Raw genomic sequence first — 19,198 nt, 5'->3', positions numbered from 1 at the left:
AAGGATTGTCATGTCTGCTTGGGATCCCCAGATGCCTGATGCCACATAGCCTTTGAACAGGGCAAATGGATACCCTACAGAGCTTGAGGAGAGTCTATCTCTGGGTCTTTCTTTACTCACACTCAGTCTACAAACTACCACTGGAAAACTACTGGACGGTTGACAGCCCATACATTGTAGTACCTTCTATCTTGAACAGCCCTTGTCCATTTCTACCATGCGAAAGCATTTTAGTGACTCATGAGTCAATAGGAGCAGAAGTGCCTGGGCAGTGTGATAATAATAATGGTTATTTATCACAAATGAAAGTTATATTTCTATATAACTGAAACTGATCCAGTTCTGCTATTGTCAAATAAAAGGAAAAAGCCTAAAAACATCAAAAAGTAAAAAATTAAAGAGGAACACTTTTCAGAAGATGTCATTTCTTTGTATTTCTCTAGCTAAATAAATTGTAGCAATTTCCAAAATGTTCCTGGAGAAGAAACGATTTTAGAAGCAAACTCTTCAGTGGCTTTGTGGTGTGGGTTTGGGCTGCTTGTGACCAGTAGAGGGCAGACTTCAGTTGTAAATGGGAGCCTGCAGAGTGGACAACAGGGGAGAAAGGGCAATTTAGGATTCCAAGGTTGTAAACTGTTTATTTCATGCTACGCATAGCCCAGAGATCATAATCTAAGATTCTTGACATGACACGAGAGACTAGATTCCAGGAAATCAGTTCTAAGCAGGGAATGACATAACTGTCGATGTTGCTTTGCTTCTAAGATTAAAGCCTAGGCAGAAAAGGCTAGTTTTGCATACCTCCTCTGGGCGCTGCAAGCTGCTGTTTGTGAGTCACCCCAGTGACTAATCCCCAGCCTGGGTCTGCCACAGTCCTTCAAAGATGTAGACTGTTTAGAATGGAGATGGTTGTATCTGACTTGGAAAAGCAGGTGTGGTATCCAGTACTTGGTGAAGTTCCTGCGGCTGGTCATTCCCTTTTGTTTAATGACCATAGAGAAACCTGTTCCCTGGGAAACAGAGATAAGAATGAAGACCATTAAAATGTTTCTTTAAGATCTGAGCCAGCCTAGCAACGCCACTTCTAGATACATATCCCAGAGAATTGAAAACATATGTCCACACAAAAACTTGTGTAGGAATGTTCATTATTCATCAGAGCCCAAAATTAGAGGCAACCCAAGTGTCCACTGACTGGTGAATGAATAAGCAAAATGTGGTTTATCCCTACAATCAATTAGCCAGTCAAAAAGGAGTGAGGTACTGATACCTGTTACAACGTGGATAAACCTGGAATCTAATTGAGAGAAGCCAGTCACAAAGGACCACATATTGTGTGGCTCCATTCGTATGAAATGTCCAAAATAGGCAAATTCATGGAACAGAAAATGGATTAGTGGTTGCCAGGGTCTGGGGAAAAGGAGGACTCGAGAATGACTATTAACGAGTATGTATTTCTTTTGGGGGTGATAAAAATATAAGGAAAATAGAGAGTAGTGATGTATGACTCTGCAAATAAACTAAAAAAACAATGAACTTTACACTTTCAAAGGTGAATTATATCTCAATAAAACTGCTATTTTAAAAAAAATGTTTTGGAGTTCCTGCTGTGGTACAGTGGGATTGGTGGCATCTCTGGAGTGCTGGGCCCCAAGCTCAGCCCAGTGGGTTAAGGATCTGGTTGTTGCTACAGCTGTGGCATAGCTTGCAACTGTGGCTCAGATATGATCCCTGGCCCAGGAGCTCCATATGCTGTGGGGCAGACAAAAAAGAAAAAAAAAAAAAGATTTTGACCAGAGCAGATGTAATAGAGGGAAACTCAAAGCAGGAAATAAGGAGAATATAAAGAAAATATTTGACTCTGGGAGAGCCAGTCCTACCCCGAAGCTAAAAAATATTTTGAATGATATCAGTAGATTTAGTGCACAATGGAAACAGAGGTAGCCAAACTCACTAAAGGAAGCAAGAAGAATCATCCACATAGCTGAACAGTTCCTGCACCTTCTTCAACTAAGTAATGTGTAAAGGGTTGACACCTCTCTAATCATGCAGTCATGGTAACATGGGTGCAATTTCAGTCAAGGCAAGAGAGCCACCTTTGTGTTGATGTCACAGTGACCCCCGCGCAGAGGGACATAAGGGAGAATCACACTCCTCAGGTCACAGTAACAAGAAAGACTTTTAGGGATCTCAGGAGCTGGTGAGGAAGGAAGGTGATAATAGTTAAGTCGTCAGCTCAGCTGCCAGGGGCCTCACAGTCACACCTGAGTTCCAGGTGTATTGTCAATAATGCCCACAGAGCCTAGAAGCTTGTGCTGTGTTCCTCCCAAGCCCCCTAAGAGCTATGAGAGCTCTTAGTAAATACTTGGAAGAAGTGGAGGAATGACGACATAGATGAGCACACAACTGAAAAGGCCCTATGAAGTGCCCTGGGATGACTGGAGCCATGGCCAGTATAACTTTGGTCAACACATGAGTGAGTGAGAAAGGCAAGGAGAAATGACTTTATTCGCCCATTCTTTATCAGAAGATAAAGATGATTCACAGATCACTGGGCCTGCCTTGTTGAGCCTTAAAGCATTACTCAGGCCAAGTTCCCAGGCACACCTGCACGTGTCCTTCTAGAACAGCGTGCTTGATGTGTCTTTCACTTCTTGCCTTTATCCAATTCCTGGACAGAAACTGTAATATGTTAACATCATTGTGTGCTAACGAATCAAAAATTGTTTCATTCCTAAAATGCACTGTGAAGAAACTCTATGAGAATGTATGTCTGTTAAGATTTATGTTTAGATTAAAAAAAAAAAAAAAAGCACTTTCCGGTTCTGTAATTGCTTATGGTGACAAGGGAGAGCAATGATACTGGAGTATAGTAAATATTTTCCAGTCCTATGTTTTTCTCCAAGTCTGGTCCTCTGGGTGAATGTTAACGCATTTTAGGGAACCAGGGACTGTGTCTAACTATGTCTTGTGAAACTTGCTTAATTATAGATTTGGCCAAGAGACGGGAACTCGGTAACTAATTATGTACCTAGAACTTCAAACAGACATTGGAACAGAGCTCATAACGCTTCCAGTTATTCAGTAAATAAGGGATTAAAAACCATGGCCCAAATACCAATTGTTTTTAATAAATTATGAGTTCAGAAGTAGAAAGAATTAGATTTGGGAGTTGGGCAGATCAGGATTTAACATTTGGCCATTTCCTTTTTTTATTCCTCTAGGAAATGTGTATTCATCTCCTACTAGGTACTATACACTGTTAGGCACTGAAGATAGAAGCAGGAAGGTGAAAATTAGTCTCTATCCTCAGGGAGCTTACAGTCCAACAGCTACATGAAATACTTATCTTAAAAAAGTTGCTAAACATCTCTGCATCCAAATCTGTAAGATGGGGAAAAAAAAATGATACTAATTTGAAAGTTGTAGGAAGGATTAGGTTGAGTAACACAAACAAAATGCCTAGGATATTGCATTTTAAAAAATCATGACTTATTTTTCCCTTATGTACACCCACTGGTAAACATTTATTATTTGCTACCACATGCTACTACCACCTTTAATTGAACATTTCTAACTTAAAGTGAGACCAAACGGGTCAGTGCTTTGAATGAAAACCCCAAAGCAAGTCCATTAGGAAATGGTATGTGTTATAGTTGGGAATATGCGGGTTGGCATCAGAGAGATCTTTGTTAGGAACCAACTTGGCCACTTACTGATGTGGGAAAAGTCTTTAACCTCTTTAGGCTTGGTGGGTTAGCTCAGTTGGTTAGAGAGTGGTGCTAATAATAACCTCACTAAGCTTCACTTTCCTCCTCAGCAAAGCAGGGCTAAGAATGCTATCCTCATGGAGTTGTTGGGAGGTTAGATGAGAAACACCAGAGAGCATCACAAGTAATAATCATAAGGTATTATTTTGTGAAATATTTTTACATATCATATATGTGTGTTGATTTATGTATTTTGATGCACAATTTAAAACATTTTCTTTTAATGTGGGCCATGGTCCAAAAGAATTAAAAGCTACTGCTGTTGCTTTAAGACATGATATATATTGCCTACAATTTTTAAAAATGACATTTTTTTTCTTTTTTTAATTGAGGTAAAATTGGTACATAATATTAAATAAATTTTAGGTATACATCAAAATCACTATTTGTAAACACTACAAGGTGATCATTACTGTAAGTTTAGTTAGCATCCATCATCGTACAAATGATCCCCTCCAGCCATTTCACCTCCCCCCCCATGACCTTCTTCCCCTCTGGTAACCACCAGTCCGTTCTCTGTATCTATGAAGTTTTATTTTGTTTTGTTTGTTTGTATTGATTTTCAGATTCCACATGTAAGTCAAATCATATGGTATTTGTCTTTATCTGACTTATTTCACTTAGCATAATACCTTTATAAGTCCATCCATATTGCTGCAAATGGTAAAATGTCCTCCCTTTAATGGCTGCAGAGTATTCCACAGTGTACGTGTATGTTATATATATGACAGAGTTGGCTAAATTATTCTACTCAAAATTCTCAGATACAACGTCTTTCTGAAGAGCAGAAACAACTTAGGTTGTTCTCATATCTTGGCTACTGTAAATAATGCTGCGGTTAACATAGGGGTGCACACATCTTTCAAAATAGTGTTTTCATTGTCTTAAGATAAATTCCCAGAAGTAGAAAAATAGCCAGATCATATGGTAGTTCTATTCTGAATTTTTTGAGGACTTTCCATGCTGTTTTCTCAGAAAAAAATTTTTTTAAAAATTATAGTTGGAGTTCTCATCATGGCTCGGCAGAAACGAATCTGACTAGCATCCATGATGACGCAGGTTCTATCCCTGGCCTCACTCAGTAGGTTAAGGGTCCAGCACTGCCGTGAGATGTGGTGTAGGTTGCAGATGCGGCTTAGATCTGACATTGCTGTGGCTGTGGCATAGGCTGGCAGCTGCAGACAGCTCTGATTCGACCCCTAGTCTGGGAACTTCCGTATGCCATGGGTGCAGCCCTAAAAAGACAAAAAAAAAAAAAAAAAAAATGGAGTTCCTGTCATGGTGCAGTGGAAACGAATCTGACTAGGAACCCATGGGGTTGCAGTTTCGGTCCCTGGCCTTGATCAGTGGGTTGGGATCCGGTGTTGCCATGGGCTGTGGTGTGGCTCTCAGGCGCTGTTCGGATCTGGCATTGCTGCGGCTCTGGCGTAGGCCGGTGGCTGAAGCTTGATTGGACCCCTAGCCTGGGAACCTCCATGTGCCGTGGGTGTGGCCCTCAAAAAGACAAGAGACAGAAAAAAAATTATAGTTGATCTATACTATTTTCCATTGTGGCTGCACCAATTTATCATTCCATCAACAATGGGCAAGGGTTTCCTTTTCTCCACATCCTCTCCAACACTTAGCTTTTTTTTTTTTTTTTTTTAATAACAGCCATTCCAACAGGTGTGAGGTGATATCTCTTTGTGGTTTTGATTTGCATTTACCTGGTGATTAGTGACATTGAGCATCTTTTCATGTGCCTATTGGCCATCTGTATGTCTTCTTTGGAAACATGTCTATTCATATCTTCTGCCCATTTTTTAATTGGGTTGTTTCTTGTTGAGTTGTGTGAGTTCTTTACACATTTTGGATATTAACCCCTTATCAGATATATGATTTGATTTGCAAATATCTCCCATTCAGTAGGTTGCCTTTTCATTTTGCTGATGCTTTCCTTTCCCATGCAGAAGCTTTTTAGTTTGATGTAGACCCATTTGTTTAGTTTTGCTTTTGTTTCCCTTGCCTTTGGAGTCAGATCTTAAAAAAAAAAATCACTAAGATCGATATAAAGGAAGTTACAACATATTTCTTTTGCTCCTAGAAATTTTATAGCCTCAGGTCTTTTTTTTTTTTTTTGTCTTTTTGCCTTTTCTTAGCCACTCCTGCTGCATATGGAGGTTCCCAGGCTACGGGTTGAATCAGAGCTGTAACCACGGGCCTATGCCAGAGCCACAGCAACACGGGATCCAAGCCGCGTCTGCGACCCACATCACAGCTCACGGCAATGCCGGATCCTTAACCCACTGAGCAAGGGCAGGGATCGAACCTGCAACCTCATGGTTCCTAGTCGGATTTGTTAACCACTGTTGAATATTGACTTTTAGTGACTTCGATGACTTAATCATTTGTAGATTAAAAAAACTGAGGTGAGAGAGGTTGTGACTTGTCTAAGGTCTCACAAGAGGAAGCAGATCAGGAGTCTGTCATGCTTTATGCTCTGCTATGTGAGAGCATTGGTTTGGCCATCTCCATCTGCCATGCACTTCAGATTCCTTTCTTACTGTGCCAATATATTTTTTAAAAAATTTAAAAATACTAAGCTGTTGTAAAGTTGTTTTTTAGAAGGCACACACTGGTTAGATTTATCCTGTCTTAAGAGACCATTAATTTAGCAGTTCTCCTTGGATTGTGTGACTGCCATACTAAAAGTCTAAAAATAAATGTAATAAGAAATTGCACTTAGGTCCAGCAAACAAGAAGATAGAATGGGATCCTTTCCAAATCCAGTATTTTATACTTGGATGCCTCTGGCTTTCTCATTTACTTTAATAAGCTATTTCAAGAGGTAACTTTATCTTTAAAGACACTTTAAAAAGGGGTGAGATGATTTTTAGGAGAGAGAAGGAACTTAGGTTTTTTTTTTTTTTTTTTTTTTTTTTTTTTTGGAGGGAGGTGCTGCACTTGCAGCATGCAGAAGTTCCCAGTCAGGAAAACTGAACCCTTGCCACGGCTGTGACCCAAGAGCCACAGCAGTGATAACGTCAGATCCTTAATCCCCTGTGCCACCAGGGAACTTCCAAGGAACTTAAAATCAACCGATTTGGGCTCTAGTCTCAACTCTGCTGAGTGACCTTAGACTAATCACTTCCCAGCTTTGAGCCTAAATTCCTCATCTGTACAATATGAGGGGTGGACTAGACTAGATTTTCACACTGGGGTTAGGGGCCTCAGGATTTCTAAGACATATTTCTGGGCCACACCGGGAGATCTAAAGTGAGGCTCACAGGCTGCAGCTCCAGAACCAGACTGCCCTCTTGTCCTCCTCCCCTCCCCTACTCAGAGAAGCATCCCTTTTATTTGCCTTTCGGGGGAGAGTCTGCATAAGGTTTTATTTGAAGGAAAGGTTCTGCTAAATTTTTAGCATTTAAATATCACCAGAACAGCTTGAGGATCTGAAAGACCTTTCTTGTTTTAACGTTCTATCGTTCCTATGTTCAAAGATTGGCTCCTGATTTTTCTTTTTAGAGGTCTCTTTGCTTTTATGGATACATTACATTTACCGATCACTCCTTCATTGAATACTTTTTCTGCTTTCCTTAGCTGACTGCTAACTATGTATTATGCTGGCTATAAAGATCGTGGACATGAGCTTGTCTGGTATTCCTGCCCTAATAGCATTGCGACCAGCTGGGAAGAATGTTTGCGGCAGTGCTCATTTGCTGACCAGGGATTTTATGCATGTATGTATGTATGTATATATGTATGTATGTACTTATTTATTTTAATGTGCAGGCGTTTGTTCCAACCACTTTGGAAAAATAGTTCCAGAATCGTCTCCAGCCCCGGCAAGCACAGCAGCACCCTCATTTGTATGCTGCCACTTCTAGTGAAAGGCATCCTGCAACGCTATTCCTAACTGCTCCCCACTGCGGTGTGCAGCTAGGCAGATGGGATCTCACATTCTCTCCTGCACATTCTGTTTCTCTGGCTGTCTGTCTCACTCTGTGCTCACAAAGTCGCCTCTGAAAGCCAGTGTTCTTTGGCTGCCACTGCAGTTGGGGCTGAGCCAGGCAGGGCCCTCTCAGTCCTTCCTGGAGCACCCCAGCCGTTTCTGGCACAGATTTATTTCACACACAATGTGGCTGCTTTGCCCAGAGTGGAACAAGAGCAATTTTCCTTTACAAAGAACTGATTTGGACTTAAAACCCACTAGTGCTAAAAGCAGACAAAAATAAATCGGCATTTTTCACTCACTGCAGGTTGGTAAGATTTAAGAACTTGCTGCCAGATGTGTAAAATCAAGATGTAGGATGGGGATGGTGAACACTGATTCAGGACCTGTTATGCATCACACTGCATGTTCTTCACCTCATTTAGTCCTTATAAGAACCTTCCTAGATAGGTATTCTGATCCCCATTTAATTAGAGGAAGAAACTGAGACTTATAGAGGTAGGATAATTTGTCTAACATACAGTTAGGAAGTGGCAGATGCAGGAATTGAACTTGTTCTAACTGGCACCAAATGCTGTGTTCTTTCCCCCACCATGCTGCCTTCCTGATGAGCATGCTGACTCATTGGAGAAGTTATGTAAGCTTGTAAATCACATTGCGATTCCCAGATAATGTGACTGTATAAAGAAGAACAAAGTATTGCCACATAGCTTTGGTGCAGTGGCATCAGTGGAGAAAGGCGCTCCACTGCCTGGGAAGGATTATGGAAAACTATTGAGAGGTAAAAGGGCTGCGCCAGAAGCAATCATTTTTTCCTTCCGCTCCCAACCTATTCTGTAAATAAACAACGTTTTAATAACAAACATATGAATAAAGCTCTCTCTCCACTGAATACACAACTGGACTTCAAGCCCAATCCAAACTTTGTCCACTTGCAGAAAGTAATCCACAGGTGCCCAGGATCATATGGTTCAGTTCCACTCAGGAGAAGTAAGCAAGGCTGCTCTTTAGCATCATCCATATGCCCTTTCTATTGAATAGGGAAGTACCAGAATCAGATTTGTATTTTTGGAAAGTTATCTTTGGCCTCTGTGTGGGGAGAGAGGAAGAAGGGAGGGGATGTAGTGAGAGCCTGTATGCCCCGTCCCCTCCATATTCACACTATCCACTGAAGGTCTGTGCCCTCTGCATTCTGACTGGCAGCATGCTCAGCCTGTCTACAGTGCAGGCTGGACATGCTGGGGACTTCTTGCCCCTGAGAGCAGCCATCAAGCAATGATAGGTGGAGAGGAGGTGGATAGATACCGCAGTTCCCTTGCCTGTCAGTTGGGATGATGCTAAGGTGTGTTCTGTAATGCACCCCAGTGTTTTCCAGTAGGATGGAGCTCCAGTGTCCTGCAGTGCTTAATAACACACCCTGTATTGGCTTCTTTCACTTCCTGAGACCCTACTCAGTTCTGAGGTCTTTGGGATTGCCTCTAGACTATATAATCTATACTCAAATCTTTGTCTTAGACATTGTTTCTACAGGAACTCAAACAAAGATCTTTGCATCCCTTAGGGTAGAGAGAGATAATGGGGACCCAAAAGGAGCAGAGATGAGAATGGAGGGCAGGGGATGAATATGAGCCATTTTCGACTCAGATTTAGGGCTTCAAAACTGGTAAAACGGAGTGCCAGAGAGAGGGGATGGGAAAAGACTCTATAAGGACTCTGGGTCTTGAACTTGAGCTCTTGGATGGAGGCCGATGCTAAGGACTGAACTAGAGAATACATTTTGGGGTTAGAAAGTAAATCCAATTTTGAATATGTAGGAGAAAATGGCATCTGGCTCTGTAATGTCATTTACAAGAGTGAAAGTACCCACTTTGCCAAAAGCATCTTTCCAAACGGCTTACCCTAGTGCTTGAAATTCTATATTACTCATTGCTTTGGCTTGCTTTTTTCCAGAATCCTATTTTTAAAATGCTCCTGAAATTATTGATAATTTTGTTACATGTGATAATAGCATTGTGGTTATGCAGGGAAAAAACCTCAACTGTTAGAAATATACGATGAAGTATTTATGAGTAAAATGAAACACTGTCAGGGATTGCTTTAAAATAATCCAGCAAAAACAAAAGTGAAATGTCCCTGCAGGGGGACAGACAAAATGACATTGGCAGAATATTTAAAATCATAAAAGCAGAGGGATGAGCACATGGGGTTGGTTCATTATACCATTTCCTCTCCTTTTATGTATATTTGAAGGTTCAATAATTTAAAAAAATAGAGGTTACTCTGATATTTTAATAATGCTCCTGGGAGGATATCATATCCAAGTATCTTTACCACTTGTGAAAAAACAACCACAAAAGTGTATTTTAAAACTTTGGTTAGATTTTATATTTTTAGAATATTTAGAAGAAAAGGGGGGGGCTGGTCTTTTTAATAAATAGACTTCTTAGGAGCTGGATTTTAAAAGAGAGGAGAAACTAGGATTTAGATGTAGAATAGCATACATTTTGCCAACTGTTTGGTCCTTCCCACCACCCTCCAGAGAGGAACACGGCATTTAGTGATTTTCTATCAGGCCTCACCACCATAGTCCCACATCAGGTGCTCTGAATGCATGAACTCATTCTATCTCCGAAACTCTGTCTTGGGACCCATTTCACAGATGAGGATATAGAGACTAGAGAGGTCAGGTCTTTTGCCTAATGATCAAGGGGTGATAAACTGCAGGGACACTGGGACAGGGGCCCAGGTCTGAAGCTCTAAGTGTCTAGCTCCAAAGTTTGCTAGGTTCCACAGACTTCAAGCTTGCTCGCCATGCCATTTAGAGTAGTGGTCATTCATAAACTGGCACCCACTGAATTGATTTTCTGGGAGTTGGCTGCTTCTGCTCAGGATGAGCCTAAACCAGGAGAAATCAAGAGCATGGGATGATAGGGGGCTAAGAGTTCATACTCCAGAGCATGGGATGATAGGGGGCTAAGAGTTCATACTCCAGGCTGGGATTGTCAAGGAAGCACTGCATCTGCTTACCCCAGATCCTCATGGGATTGACAAGAGACGTCAGGAAAGTTGGAGGTGGGCACAGCATCTGGAAGAGACAACAGGGCATGAGAAGCAAAGATAAACTAACTCTAAAAATGCAAATAACTCTATGAGTAAATGTAAAATGTTTAGAAAATCAGTGTTTAAGTAGTTATCTATACTTCTTTTTCTTTGTTTTGTTTTTCCCTTTTAGTTTTTTTCTACTGTACAGCATGGTGACCCATATACTTCTTTTTTTTTAAACCAAATTTAAGTTCAAATACAGGAGATAGTTAAGTAAATTATAATTATTTCCTTTTGTTGGAATTTTATGTATCATAATATTATGGATATTAATATTCATAATTAAGACTATAGAAAAATGCTTCTATAGCATGATTACAATGTTTTATACATATATATATATATCCACACATTCTTTTTCTCACATTATCCTCCATCATTTTCCATTACAAGTGACTAGATATAGTTTCCTGTGCTACACAGGAGGCTCTCATTGTTTATCCACTCCAAATGCAATAGTTTGCATCTATTAACCAGTCTATCCCACTCCCTCCTCCCTCCCCGTTGGCAACCACAAGTCTGTTCTCCAAGTCCACGAGTTTCTTTTCTGTGGAAATGTTCACTTGTGCTATGTATTAGATTCTAGATATAAGTGATGGTATTTGTCTTCCTCTTTCTGACTTACTTCACTTTGATTACAATGTTTTAAATACATCCTCTACATGGAAAAAAATGACCAAAAAATCTTGTGATTATAGAAATGTGGATTTTTAAAAATATTTTAATGTTTAATTCTATTTTTAAGTGTTCCTATAATGAAATGGAAAAAAAGAGTTAAAAATAATAAGTCAAAGACCTTCATTTTACTTTTTATCCTTGTTTAATCCAGGATAATGAAGATGCTTACAGGAATAAAAGAAGCTGAAGATATTTATGGTTTTATTGAGAACATAAGTACAATTTGGCAGGAAATTTGGGCAAGGGATGGTAAGTTAAATCTTAGCTGCCCTCAGCTATATACACAAGAAGCAACCTCATCACTGGGCCTCCTCCCCCTTTGCTTGATTAAGGTGACTATAAAACACTGGAAAGATCCATTCTCCTGAATATCTTGGTAATGGTAACAGCATAGAGATTGATAGCAACGGGTCTCTCTCTAGACCTCAGGAGTGTAAATTTGTATGCCAACACTTTTTGTTAGCCATCTCACTGGCATTTATAACAAGTCATATTAATTAGACTCTAACTCTTTCAGGGGCTCTGACAAACTTTCAGGAGCTAGACTGGTGCTTCATTTTAGAAAGCAAGAGTGACCCAGGCAAAAAATGTCAACTGTATCTTTTCCCTGGATAGAGAACTTCTCTCCAGGACTACTTTACCAGCACTGTACTGCACCCATCTACAGTTATCTACAGAGCTCCTTTACAGGGGGGAGTGTTCCTGTTAGCTGACTCCAAAATTGAAATATTGGCTATCTGTCGTTTTGGAAACATGAAATTCAGTTGCATTCTTGAAGAGGCTTTTACTAAAGCCTAAAAAAAGAAATACGAACAATTTCATTATAATTCAATCAGGACTGGAGTGGGCTGTGCACAGGGTCCTGAGCCAGGTTCTCCAGGAGACAGGTGCAGTAAGAAACAGAACTTGCTCTTAAAGGAGAGGGGTCACATTGCCTGTAATAGCAAGCAGAATAAAAGAAGTAATGTACAAACTTAGGGAAGAGAAAAATCACCTCAACTTGGAGGTTTTATGGAAAGATTTCCAGAAAATCGGCCATTTGAAGTGAACCTTGATGGACTTAAGATTTTAGTTGGCCACAAACAGTGGGGATGGCATAAAGCCACATTGGTGGAGAAAAGAATATCATCAAGCAAAGGAAAACATGAAAAAAGGGGCAACTCCTTCTGTTTCAAATTTTTTTTTTAAATGCAGGAAGCCGAATAAACTAAGGACCCTAGGAATTGTGGCATGGCTTATGGCTGTGCTTTGTTTTGCTGAGTTTAGGCTTGGGGGCAGGTGGAGGGCAAGATAGCTTGGCCAGACGGGGCTCCTAGAGATGACTTGGCAGGAAGGCAAAAGAAGAGGGATGAGACAGCTCCAAGCTGCTGTAGACATAAGGACTAGGGAGAAAAGCAGATGTTAAAATGGCATTGTTAAAGGCATTTTTCTTTGTGATATAACCTCTCCTTTGCAACCACGCAAAATCTCTAGTAAAAATCTATATAATTGGATAATGGTTTTTGACCTGAATTTTTAATTTGGGGTTAGGAGCAAAAGGAGGAGAGGTGATGAGTATGGAATATAGCCTGGAAGTGAAGATGAGATGAAAGCAAACGCAACAAGAAGGATGTAGGCATGTTTGGTTAATATACTCCCCTTGAAGAGAGAAAGGCAACAGGTCATTTATTCATTTGCTATTGCTATGGTGTGCCAGGCACTGTGCCAGTTTTGGGATGCAGGGTGAGCCAAGCCTGATGTAGTCCTGGTCTTCAAAGTGTGGGGTGAGGAGAGACAGGAATTAATTAAATAATACAAACAATAAAATTAGAATTTTAGTTAGTGTTATGAGGAAGAGGTCTCTAATGCTATGAAAGCTCTTGAGAGAATTTGACCTTTTTGGCTAGTTAAGGGACTATAGAATTAAGTGAGTTCTGAAGAATGAAGAGAAGTATAGAGTATAATGTTTAAGGTAGAGTTAGTGCAAAGGCCCTGTGGAAGTGAAGAACTGAAGAAAGGCCAGTGTGGCTGGAGCACACACAGTGAGTGATGGGGAGGGAGCATGAAACCAAATGTGGCTGAAGAGGCAGAGAGGAGACCTCACCGGGTCTTCAAGTCCTATAAGAGTTTATTTAGGAAAAATAGGCTAATGGATATTTAAAAAGTCACTCTAACTGCTGTATGGGAAAAAATGGAGGTATGGCAAGTGTGAACATATATAAGAAAATGAACTAGGAGGCTGCTGCTTTTCCCAAGCAAAAGATAGTAGGGCAGAACTTTATCCCAAAGAAGCAAGCATGACATAGCTTCAGCTAAGAGGATTAACCCTCTTTTATGTTACATTGTCAACTTGCAAGAAAATGTCACCTTACACTTTGTAGGAAACTTATTGTTCCTTTCAAGTACAAATATGTGCTTATGTAAGTGACTTTAGTAATAAGAACAGATATATGACTAGGATGAAAAGACTGTCTCTGAAGAAGAGGAATGCAAAATGCAATATTCATAAGCTTTTGGATATGTCTACATGACAGATGTGTTTCTAAGTGTACTGTATATTTTAAGCAAAAATCTTTTTTTTTTTTCTGGCTGGTTTCTATACAACACAATAAATGGATGGAGTGAGCAAACCATTATGTATGAGTTGCTTTGTCTTTATGGTAACAACAATTCACAGATGCATGCACATTAAAGTGTTTCATATCACCTTCAATTCACCCTGTGTATTCTAATTTGCTCAAGGAGAAATTAACAAACCACAATGGCACTGGAAGATTATAATACGTCTCTATATTAGAAATAGATCAAGCAGACAAAGATGAATAAATACGTGAGAGATCCAAACCACACAATTAAAAAGCTTGATCTAAGCTTGCACTCAGAATATACATTGTTTTTAAGCTCACATGAACTATCATAAAAATGACTATTATACACGGGGAATATAGCCAATATTTTATAACTATAAATGGAATGTAACCTTTAAAAATTATGAATCACTATACTGTACACCTACATGTAACTTATATAGTATTGTGCAGCAACTATACTTCAATAAAAAATGACTATGTATGATTACAAGGGTATGTTCACTTTGAAATAACTCATTGAACAGCGTATGTATGATTTATGCATTTTTCTATATGTATGCTATCTTTCAAAAACATGGTTTGTTAAAACAAATTGAACAAAAAACTGATCACATATAAAGTTCCAAAGATAGTTTCAGCAAATTTCAAAGGACTAATATTATATAAAGTTCTCTGACAATAATGCTATTGAGGTAGAAATTAACAATAAAAAGACAAAAACAAAATATCTTTTGGGAGTTCCCATTTTGGCATAGTGGAAACGAATATGACTAGGAACCATGAGGTTGCAGATTCGATCCCTGGCCTCACTCAGTGGGTTCAGGATCCAGCATTGCTGTGAGTTGTGGAGAGATTTGCTCCCTAAAATAGCAAAATCTATCAAAAAGCCATAGTAGAAACATAGAGAAAGTGATGTATATTTGTAATGGATGGGCAATGTAATCTCAAAGTGTCTTCTGGATACAATACTACTTCTGAAGATAGTAGTTCTATGTGAGTCTTCTTAGACTTAGGTATATGTGTTGGGTAAAACCAGTTGTGTGATCTTATACGTAACTGATTTGCCCAAGTCAAAGAGCCACAGATAAGCTGGATACAATGAAAGCCAAGTCAAAGAGCCACAGATAAGCTGGATACAATGAAAGCCAACCTCCTATGTGGTGCTTTGGGGCAATTTAGATTGGATAATGTCACACTGACTTAATGATAGCCTCTTTTATTTTTTAATTAAACAAACTTTAAAAAAATGGAATGGGAGTTCCTGTCGTGGCTCAGCGGTTAATGAACCTGACTAGTATCCATGAGGACGTGGGTTCAATCCCTGGCCTTGCTCAGTGGGTTAAAGATCCAGGGTTGCCATAAATTGTGGTATAGGTTGCAGAACTGGCTCGGATCTGGTGTTGCTGTGGCTGTGACGTAGGCCAGAAGCTACAGCTTCAATTAGACCCCTAGCCTGGGAACCTCCAAATGCCACGGGTGTAGCAAAAAAAAAAAAAAAAAAAAAAGAATGCTTCACAAATTTTCGTGTTATCCTTGCACAGGGACCATGCTAATCGTCTCTGTATCATTCCAATATGTGCTGCTGAAGTGAGCACAGCAACATCCTCTTTTAAAGGAAGAGTAGGGGTTCTTGTCATGGCGCAGTGGAAACGAATCTGACTAGGAACCATGAGGTTGTGGGTTTGATTCCTGGCCCCACTCAGTGGGTTGAGGATTCGGCATTGCCATGAGCTGTGGTGTAGGCTGCAGACGCGGCTTGGATCTGGTTTTGCTGTGGTTCTGGCATAGGCTGGTGACTACAGCTCCAACTGGACCCCTAGCCTCCATTTGCCACAGGTGCAGCCCTAAAACAAAAAAAAGGAAGAGTAAATGCTAGGTAAACAAAGAGAAGGTGGGCTACTTGAGCTTAGGTGGGACGCTGAAAAACTTTGGAGTGTTTTTCTCCTTCTACCTTTGGAACTGCTGTTCATTTCAATTTTGGAAGACAAGTTCCCAAGGTGGTTACACAACTGAGGAGATGACTTTGTACCCCGTGTTCCTGGAACTCTTTGCAATTAAATTAATTCACATAGCACTCTGTGTCTCCTCCTACAGCCCAGAAAGACTGACAAACAGTAGGATCCAGGTTTGATCGGACCTGAAGTTCACATAATTTGGGGTGTCTTTGAGAAAAAAAAAAATCAATGATAACTGAAGAATTTACCATAAATTAGCTTCTGGTTCTGTTTATTTCAAACCTTGTTCTCCTCCTCTTCGCTCATTATTTCCAGGCTCAGCCTTCACGGGACAATTTTATATCATAATACAAACTCTGATCCTACACCTTCATGGCATACTAGGTGATAATGGTATTCCTGGAAGCCATCTTGCACCTGGATGGTTAGCAATAACTAAACTCCACCTGGCATAGATGTGAATCAAATAGATATATCTCACTAAACCCAAACTTTCATTGGCAAGATCCACCAAATACCTAAGGCCACTGCAATACCTTCCAACAGGAGGAAAATGTGATAGAAGGGAAGTCAGAGAGGAGAGACACAGCAGTCTCAGGCAACCGTGGCTCATACAGCTTACTTTTTCTAATTTTACAAAAACAGAATGACCTTGTGAACACATTTTTAGGGTCTTTCCCAGGGTAGTGGAGAGGGCTCATGTAGCTTGATAGTACATCCTTTCCTAACATTCAATGTTAGGACAAGATTTTTAAAAATAATAATAAAAGAGGATACTCATTAAATGTCAATTGCTGTTAATCACTGATTAATTAAATCTCTGGGCACTGAGTTTATTTTCACCCCAAAGTTAAGGTTTATTCACACATTTACCTATGATTCTATCCAATTAAGAGAAGGAATGTTCTTCACATTGTTGCAAGGTGGAATTTATCTGCTTCTTACGGTTTCTGTATTCACCTGTCTTCTCTGTTCCCTAAAACTCTGCCCCATTTATATAGCTTGACCACCTCTGCTCATATGCACTTTTGTCCTTCTCCACTTCACCACTTCCTCTGCCCTCTTCTGACCAAGTCCAGATATATGTACTTAGTCCCTATAATCCATGTCCTAATAAATTCTGATAAATTCTATTAGGAGACTTCTTAGGGAAGTAAAAATCTTCAAGACATGAACTATTCATTGGTGATAAGACCACTTGTGAAATTATTGCTCACTTAAATTATTTCATCTACTTATCTGCTAATCTAAAGTGGACACTCATCCCATCAAAGTCTTGGCCATCCATTTGGTAATATCCACCCCTCAAATACAATTGAAATCTACTGCAAATCTTGAAAAAGATGTGGAATTTCATCAAACCGATAAAAATAATGCTAGTGAACTGCAAGATCCACATGCAAAAAAATGTATTACTAGTACAGGAGGACCTTAGAGCTGGACCAGGTAACAAACGAAAAAGAGAAAATCATTAAGAATGATGATGATGTCAGTGCTTCAAAAGGAAACCATTTGGTTTCAAAAGATTAAGAAAGAGTTTTGGGAAAACTGGATGAACCCTCCAACACTTTTGGAAATATGACCCTGCTGCAAAAAGTCAAATGCAGTGAGGAATAATGAGCTATGTTAAAGTAATATCCTCACATATTAACACTTGATTTATCAAAATTAGCATATAGTTGTAATTGCAACCTAAAATATGTTAAATATAAAATAAATTCATTTTCATAATTTTTGGTTGCATTATTTCAAGATAAATCCCAGTCAAATCTCTTTCACTGTAGAATCTAGGTCTCCATCTTAAATAGATTCACTCTATGAGAGGATTTTCTGGGAAAAGGAAGACCTCTTGTATTCATCTTTATGTTCTCTAAACATGTAATATTGTAAGAATCCCCTCAGGAAATCGTAAAAATACATACATCAGGGTTCCCCCACAAGACCAATTCTGAATCTCTAACAGCAGAACAAAACCTAGGACTCCATGTTTTTAATAGTCATCAAAAGGGATCCTATGATAATCAAGCAAACATGGCATTCACACCCCTAACTCATCCAAAATGAAATGATGAAGTTTATTCTCTTCCTCTCTCTTAACCTTAGTAAATCTTTTTTTTTAAAAAAAAAAAAAAAAAAACTTTGTCAGTTGGCTTGTACTCAGTGTACTTTCATTTTTCCTTTCTTTTTCCTTCTTTTAACATGCCCTTCTTCCTAGATCAGTGTCTAATCTATAAACAAAAGCTTTTTGAAACTATCAATGTAGTCTTTAGAATTTTCAACCTGCTTCCGCTTTTCATCTTTAAAATTTTCTTAATATGATTAAACACCTTAGATAAAAACAGAACTTCTTTCTTCCCTGCTCCTTTAAGATTGAGTGTGATTTGTCTCAAATTTCTTGGAGTTCCCGTCCTGGCGCAGTGGTTAACAAATCCAACTAGGAACCATGAGGTTGCGGGTTTGATCCCTGGCCTTGCTCAGTGGGTTAAGGATCCGGCGTTGCTGTGAGCTGTAGTGTAGGTCGCAGACGCGGTTCGGATCCCGTGTTGCTGTGGCTCTGGCGTAGGCCAGTGGCTACAGCTCCGACTGGACCCCTACCCTGGGAACCTCCATATGCCGCAGGAGTGGCCCAAAGAAATAGCAAAAAGACAAAAAAAAAAAAAAAAAAAAAACAACAACAAAAAATTTCTTTCTTCTACATTCCCTCAGTCTCCATTCTTCTGAGCCCATTTTTCTATATATTCATTTGGACAGTAAACTGCTTAGCAAATATTATCATATTCTGTCTATTCTTTCTGTACTGCCGGGATTGTCAGCTCCTCAGAGACAATCACCTCATCTTTCATTTTTGTTTTTCCCACTCAGCCTAGAAGATTGACTGACTAGTGTGCAGGATGCTTCATGCAGTGAGTGCTTAATAAATATTTAAAAACAGTATTAAAATGTTGAATAAATTTGACAGCAGTGCTGCTCCTCATCACGTCAAGTGCCAACACTTTCTAGGTCCCTTCTCTGCTTAGCAACCATTTCGCAACATTTCTACATGTCCCCAGATGGTTCATCCAAGCTGAAGTTAACTTTTGATCCACTTTCCTTGCCTGAGTTATGGAAATATTGTTTACATGTTTTCCCCTAAGGAATATCTGCTTGGTACCCAAAGAACCTGCCTTGCAACTTGAAGTAGCCCTTTTT

At 39.6% G+C, this 19,198-nt stretch overlaps 1 long non-coding RNA gene and 1 pseudogene across 2 annotated transcripts in view; both read right to left on the bottom strand.

The window, feature by feature from the left end:
- Nucleotides 1-408: 408 nt before the first annotated feature.
- LOC102162379 (uncharacterized) overlaps nt 409-19,198 on the bottom strand; it is a 37,065-nt gene continuing 18,275 nt past the window's right edge. The window contains exons 4-6 of one of the 2 annotated variants that reach the window (XR_001303087.3): nt 10,732-10,789; nt 802-1,010; nt 409-579 (exon numbers count right to left, since the gene is read on the bottom strand). This is a non-coding gene — a long non-coding RNA (uncharacterized LOC102162379). Of the gene's footprint in view, nt 580-801; nt 3,385-10,731; nt 10,790-19,198 lie in introns of both variants that reach the window. The other variant, XR_014824713.1, reaches the window with a different exon arrangement.
- Nucleotides 15,551-15,649, bottom strand: LOC146397710 (U6 spliceosomal RNA; annotated as a pseudogene).

Source organism: Sus scrofa, chromosome 13, assembly GCF_054392235.1.
Source record: "Sus scrofa isolate SSC_HxYL_T2T_F1_AM1 chromosome 13, Sscrofa_HxYL_maternal_Yorkshire_Landrace_v2.0, whole genome shotgun sequence".
Lineage (NCBI taxonomy): Eukaryota > Metazoa > Chordata > Mammalia > Artiodactyla > Suidae > Sus > Sus scrofa.
This window is presented reverse-complemented; position numbering and strand designations above follow the sequence as displayed.